A 7,365-nucleotide genomic window follows, 5' to 3' on the forward strand; every position below is an offset into this window, starting at 1 on the left:
TCAAACTTATCCAAAAGAGTCCTGTCTCTATGAGATCCTCTTCAGTAATGCTTGTATCTTGGAGCCACTAATAGCACAAGGGATAAGCGAATAAGTACCTTAGGAAATAGCATCTCCCTTTGGATTTGAGACCTCTAGGATGGGTGACAGCCCACAGTCCATCAGCCCCTTCCATGAGAAAGTGCTTTCCTCTGCCAGCTGGCTCTGGAAACAACCACGGTGTGATCCTGCTGGCCTGGCTTTGGCCACGGGAGCTCAGCAGCCCAGGCAGGCTCACTGCAGCCACAGATAAAGCCACTGGTGTGCGAGGAGGGTTCAACCCTTCCAAAACTTTCTCGCCATTGGCAGAAGTTGCACTGGACACACTGATGAAGGAGGCTGTTAGGACAGTGCATGGAGGCAGAGGGCAGAGAAGCCCCGGGAACTCTTGCTAGCCTTTACAGACCTTCGCCAAACCGCTGCCTGCAAGCAGCCAAAGCAATTTGTTTCTGGCCAGGAGAATATTGGAGTTAGAAGCTAAGATGCTGGATCCCAAATGCTGGCTGGGATCTGCAGGCATCACGGTCACCCCTGCTTGCAAAGCTGGCAGCACAGGAGTAAACACCATTGCTGATCCAGTAGGTCCACTGGAGGCAAGATGAAGAAATACCATTTATCTCTGCACAAAGCAGAGCCAAATCCCATCTCCACACTTGGCAACTCATTACTGGAAAGATAAAACTGGAGGGAGCTTAGGCAAGATCAGGGCAGTGAATGGAGCTGGCAGAAAGGGAGATGGGTGTGCCAACAAGGGGAGCACACAGCTCACATGGGGATGGAGCAGCTCTCCTGCTCAGGGAGCCTTCTTGTGGTTCCTTCCAGCAGCCTGAACTCTGCCTGAAACAGGAGACAGTCTACAATGCAGAGCACCTTCTGCAAATGAACACTGCCCTCTCCTGCTCTCTCCTTCCCCGCTTCACTACGTCAGGTACCTGCTCCCAGCTACCTTAATGCTGTCACTGCTATGCTGAGCCCAGCAGCCAGGTTAAACTAAACCTAGAGACCAAAGAGAGAGGCACAAAACAGGTTAGTCTGGATGCCATTAACACAGGGCTTCGGCAGGAGGACTGCAAAAAGGAGAGGAACGGCCCTACTGTGTCCAGCCGGCTCCATCCTCCAGCACATGCTTAAGGAGGGGCAGGATGTACACACTGCCAGTGCTGCGCAGTGTGAGTCTACCCTGCCAGCCTCCTGCGATGGGAAAATCAGCACCTTTCTAAGCCAAAGGTGGTGTCTGTGCTTTCAATAGTCTTCATGGACTCTTAAGAAGGTGTCAAAGTTATTTTTGAACCCTGCTAGACTTGTAATATCCATGACATCCTAATCACTATGAGGAAAATGGTCCATGGCCAGAAGTCTTACTTACAGTCACCTCACCACAAGTCCCTCTCTTCCCCGTATCTGATGATGCTGTAGTGCTCTCCGTCAAGCTTCTCCGTAGCCACCTCATTTCTGTTTCTGCACGTGTCTTTTGAATTCTGCAGTCCTGTCTTCCCCTGGTGCATCCTCACTCCTGCGACCTCTCCAGGAATGGTTTCTCTGGGGATCCATCAGCCTGTCAGAGCTGGGGTTGGGCCACATTCCCTTTAGTCTCCTTGCAGGCATGGATGTGCTCCGGATCAGATGACCTCTAAGTGCCTGCTTTTGCAACTGCTGTTAGCAGCCTTTGCAGACACTGTGAATCTTCAGCAATTAACATCGCAGTTGGGTTTACACTAGCATGACGGGGATGCTCAGATCTGTGCTAATGCACTGGACTCTTCTCCCAAACATCTGTTTATTGCTCTGCAATTTTGAGACCCTTGAGGTTGGGCAGCACTTTTTTTTCAGAGAAATAACCTAAGAAATAACTGGTGTTCTACAGACATGACTAGCACAAATACAATAATATCCCATCCCAAGTTATACCACAGTTCATGAAAAGCCAACCAGCATCAGGAAGTTTGGATGGGGTGAACCACACAGCCTCCCCCAGTAGGATGAAGTCAGTCCCAAGCACTGAACATCCAAAACAGACGTGCCATTTCTCTTTGGCACAGACCTGGGACCATCCCAAAGAAAAGGAGCAAACACTCAGCACTGGGGAAATGCCCGAAGTCTCTTCAGCATCCATGCAGGGAGGATCTCCCAGCAGTCCAAGAGATTAACTGATTAAATGACTGCATCATTAAATGATTTTGGATTCAACAGCCAGCCACGTGCTGCCAACCAGCTTGTGCACGCGAGGTTGAGCCTGCATCCTGAGGCTAGGACCCTCCTCTCTGGGATATGGACCCTAAAGGAGAAGGGACCAAAGGCATCATGTGGCCTATACAACACAGATTTGGCGACGTCACACCTGACAGATGTGTGCTTTAAGGGATCCACATGAGTGGTGTGCAACACCCTTAGGGAAAACCCCTCCCAGACATTCACTCTTTTTACCATGAAAATGCCATGTCCACTCTGGATCTTCCTTACTGCAATTCAAACCATAGCTTCCTTCCATGTTGGAAACAACTTTTTATATATTTGAAGGCCCCTTATCCACCAATTTTTGTTTTTCTTGCCTAAACCACAATTCTCTTGCTCCTTCCTTTTATTACATTGGATGTGCTTTAGTTGGCACACTTTTTTCTGTGAAGCATGGACCCAAAACTGGACCCAGTGCTCCAGCCTCGGCAACAGCAAGGAGAGCCAGAGAGGATCTCGCACAAACCTTGGAGCTCTTGTTTACAACTCTGGCAGAGTTTTCTGCCCTGCTTTTGTTGCACCACCTGCTGTGGACTTTGACCAGAACTGGCACCCCACTTGTTTCCCATCCCATACACTATTCCTTATTTCTGCCCACATGCAGGAACTTGCATCTGCTGAACAACAGCCTGGGCCTCAGATTGCACCTCCAGTTTATCCAACTTCTTCTAAAAACTAACTCTGCCTTTTAGCACCTTGCAGAGATGCCCAGTGTTACAGCATCTGTGTATTTAATAAGTGCATGCTATGGCACACCACTGAGGTAATTAGTGAAAATAAAAAGCAATCCCACAGCCCTGGTTTTCCAAAAGAAACAACATATTCAATCACCCTCAGAGTAGGAAAGTTTTCTCTTAGTTTTAAATAGAATTTCTTGTGTTTCGGTGTGAACCCATTGCCTCTGGTCCTGGCACTGGGCACCAGTGAGAAGAGCCTGGCTCCATCCTCTTGGAACCCTCCCTGCAGGTATTTATACGCATTGATGAGATCCTCCTGAGCCTGCTCTTCTCCAGGCTGAACAGTCCCAGCTCTCTCAGCCTTTCTTCATGGGAGAGATCAGTCCCTTTGTCATCTTTGTGGCCTTTCACTGGATCTCCAGTATGTCCATGTCCCTCTTGTACTGAGGAACCCAGAACTGGACATAGCTCTCCAGCTGTGGCCTCACCAGTGCTGCGTAGAGGGGATAGATCGCCTCCCTCAGCTTGCTGGCAACCCTCCTCCTAATGCAGCTGAGGATCCCATTTGCCTTCTTTACTGTGCAATCACATTGCTGGCTCATGGTCAGCATGGTGTCTACCAGGACCCCGAGGGCCTTTTCTGCCAAGTTGATTTCCAGCCTGTTGACTCCCAGCTGTGCTTGTACATGGGGTTATTCCTCCTCAGATGCAGGACTTTGCACTTCCCCTTGTTGAACTTCATAAGATTCCCGTTGGCCCCTTTCTCCAGCCTGTCCATATCCCTCTGGATGTCAGCACAACCCTCTGGTGCATCAGCCACTCCTCCCAGTTTTGTGTGAGCAGCAAACTTGCTGAGGGTATCCTCTGCCCCATCGTCCGGATCATTAACAAAGATGTAAACCAGTATTGGCTCCAGTACCGATGTCTGGAGCTTTCCATCAGTAGCCTCTAGCTGGGCTTCATGCAATTGATCACAACCATTTCAGCCTGGCAGTTGAGCCAGTTTTCAATCCACTTCACTATCTACTTATCTAGTCTGTTATCTCATCAGCTTGTCTATGAGGATGTTACAGAAGAGAGTGTTGAAACCCTTGCTAAATCAAGATAAACAATATCCACTGCTCTCCCCTCATCCACCAAGTTAGTCATTTCAGTGCAGAAGGCTATTAGCATGGCTTCCCCTTTGTAATCTATGCCGATTGCTCCCAGTCATCTTCATGTCCTTGCTGTGTTTGGAAATGGCTTCATGGATCATTGGCTCCGTGGGATTCACAGGGAGTGTTGCGAGCGACCTTGAACAACAGAGCCTTGAAGGAAATAGTCTGAGAAAGCAAGTAATGAAGCAAGCGCAGAAAGTGAGCTGAAGATAAAAATGTTTTGAAGCACAGCTGTGAGACCGAAACTAGAAGACACGTGTCTTGATTAACAGCACCAATTAAAAGCTTAGCCGCGGTGCGTGGACAGCAGGGGTTAACCAATCCATGAACAAACTAGGGCGCGTGGACAGCTAGTGAATCTATATAAGCACAAACAATAAAGGTCTTTGGTTTTACCCGTGCCAGAGTCCGTGAATCAATCCCTACAGGCTCCATCCCCTTCCCAGGGATCAAGGTGAGGCTGGTCAGCCTCAGCTCTCCAGACCTTCACTCTTGCCCTTCTGGAAGGCAGGAGTGACACTGGTTTTCTTCCAGGCCTCAGGAAGACAAGTGTGAGCTGATGGAGAGTGGCCTCGCAGACTCATTGCCAGCTCCCTCAGCACTCATGTGGGTGCGCCCCGTCAGGCTCCCTGGATCTGTGAGTGTCCAGTTTGTTTAAGTGCTCCCTAACCTGGTCCTCCTCTGCCAGACATAAGCCTTCCTTGCTCCAGACCTTCCCCCTGGTCTCAGGGGTCTGGGAGTCCTGAAGACTGGTCTGACCAGTAAGTGAAGGTGGTGAAGAGCTGAAGAGGGCATCGAGTACCGTGGCCTTTTCCATGCCTTGTGTCACCAGGGTCCCTGCCCCACTTAGCAGTGGGCCCATATTTTCTCTTGCTTTCCCTTTGCTGCTGATATACTTGTAGAAGCCCTTCTTGTTGCCAACAGATTCAGTTCCAGATGGGCTTTGGCTTTCCTAACCCCATGCCTATGTCCTTGAACCACATCTCTATAGTCCTCCTATGTCACCTGCCCTTGCTTCCACCTCTTGCACACCTCCTTTTCATATGCGAGCTCAGTTAGGAGCCCCCAGCACATCCATGCAGGCCTCCTGTCACCTTTGCTTGACTCCCTGTTCATCAGGATCCTTGAAAATCCATCAGCTCTCCTGGACCTCTCATCCCTCCAGGGCTGTGTCCCATAGAAACACAGCTTTCCAGCCTAGTGATCTTCAAAACATTCACCTGGGCAAGGAGCAACCTAATTTCGAGGGATCAGTTAAAGCCCTGACACATGAGATTTAAAGCCCCTCGGCTGACAGCAACTCATTATCCACAAATATCTGCACTCTGCTAAATTCCCAGCCTCGACAGCCTCCTGTGCCAATGACTTCCACAATCTAATAACAGTGCATGCAGGCCAGTATTCCCTTGCATTAGTCTCCTTTATAATTTCTGACTGTGTAGGAGTCAGGAAATGGAGAAAAGGATTTTCTAAATCAATTTTTTTAGTCAATTCATAATTATTTATAGACGTTTCCCCATAGTGGAATGCATTTTTTAATGAAGATGATGCCCAGGAATTGGCAAGACCAGAGTTTTTGAGAGGCTATTAGGTCAAACAGTTACAGATCAAGTGCCTTGAAAACAAGGAGATCCAACATAAAAGTTTTTTAAAAGTAAGCATTTCAAAGTATAGAGCAAAAAAATGGGAATGTCTTGGCTCTCAGCATCATTCCTTTCTACATATGTCCTACAGCAGCCTCTCTCTCTGAAGACAGTGTTTGTCAAGTAAAAATACAAGCCAGGCAAGATACAGGATAGGAGAGAACACTACCACTGGACAACTAAAGAAAATGGACCAATACTAGAAAATTCCATCATAATTATTTCTGGCAAGCCCTACAGCAAGCCCAGGCTCTCTGCTTAAGTCATTTTGATAAGCAGAATGTGGCAAATGGTGGGAAAACTACCATTTCCTCAACCTAATGGCTCCCTGGGTTCATTCCCCAGCACTTACAACATGCACCTCACAACAAGCCTGATTTTGTTGGCCTTCAGCCTCCAGCTCCTCCATCTCAGCAATGCAAGTATGGCTCAGACAGGCCCCCAGCTCCCCTCAGCATCCCGGAAGAGCATTGGCACAGTGAGGACGCAGCCAGCTTGCCTAGATCCCGAAAGGAGTCAGATGCCCTCCTGCAGACACCTGCGCATCTCTCTGTGGGCCCACAGGCAAGAGTGAGTGGCCTCGCTGTGGATGTCTAAAGTGGGGCAGATGAATTGCAGTCCGGTGGGAGGATGTGCTACCACGTCAGCAGACACCACTGGAGGTCAGTGTGAGCTAGCACCGCTGTGGAGTAGGATAGGGACGGGGAATTCCTACTGCCCTGGCTATACTGAGGTCCCTTTTTGGTCTCCCCAATCCCTCTTGATACAGTTCCAGACACAGGAGCAAGCAGCTGAGTCCCCCTTTCCCCACAATCGCTGATGTGGGGGTGGATGCACACAAATACATGCAGACACACACACACACACACACACGATTTTCATGCATGGTTAAGAAGCTCACGAGGGGAAACGATGCTCCGGTTTGGTAATGGGCAGGATCAGGCTCCAAACCTCCTGCTGGATGCACCGCACTGCATCAGTGACCACAATGTACTTAGGGGTAGCGTCCCTCCACGAGCAGCAAGGGCTGAAAAATCCACCACAGTCACGCTATGCTTCAGCAAAAGGACTACAGAAAATGTGGAAGAGCAAAAAGGAGCAGCAAATAACATCCTTAGAGGTGGCATGGAGACCACCAGAAAAGACCACACTGGGCATGTGGTCTGTTAGGAAAGGTGTGAGAAAGGGTGCAAGGAAGCTGGTATGGCTCAACAGGGAAGAAATATATTGTTGCATTAAAATATATTAGCACAGTGGGCTAAGAAGGCATGATTCAAAAAACCAGATCTGCTTCCAAACACGGAAAACAGAAAGACTCTTCACCTCAATCAGATCAAATGCAATAATTTAATCAGGCACACCAGAAATTGGCCTGAGGGGTAACTGATTAAAGGCATCAAAACTGGCACCAAATCCTTTTTGTGATGCATTAGGAGCAAGGCAGGCAGTCTGAGGGGCACTGATGTGCAGAAGGAGCACTCAAAGAGGTGTTTGCAGAGAGATTATTTGCGTCAGAGGCAGAAGAAGAAGGGATCCTCTTCCATGTGAGTTCAGATTTTCCCAGCCCTCAGGACCCCTTGGGTTCACCCTAACCACCCTCCCAACTCTGCCCAGGGT

General features: G+C 49.0%; 1 protein-coding gene across 1 annotated transcript in view; it reads right to left on the reverse strand.

Annotated features, from left to right (window-relative positions):
• The window catches only part of LOC104162040 (mucosa-associated lymphoid tissue lymphoma translocation protein 1-like), a gene marked incomplete at its 5' end in the record, with an annotated part of 26,988 nt that overhangs the window by 2,481 nt on the left and 17,142 nt on the right, over positions 1-7,365 (reverse strand). The window lies entirely within an intron of this gene.

The sequence above is a fragment of the Cariama cristata genome, unplaced genomic scaffold (genome assembly GCF_000690535.1).
Source record: "Cariama cristata isolate BGI_N322 unplaced genomic scaffold, ASM69053v1 scaffold4865, whole genome shotgun sequence".
Taxonomy (NCBI): Eukaryota; Metazoa; Chordata; class Aves; order Cariamiformes; family Cariamidae; genus Cariama; species Cariama cristata.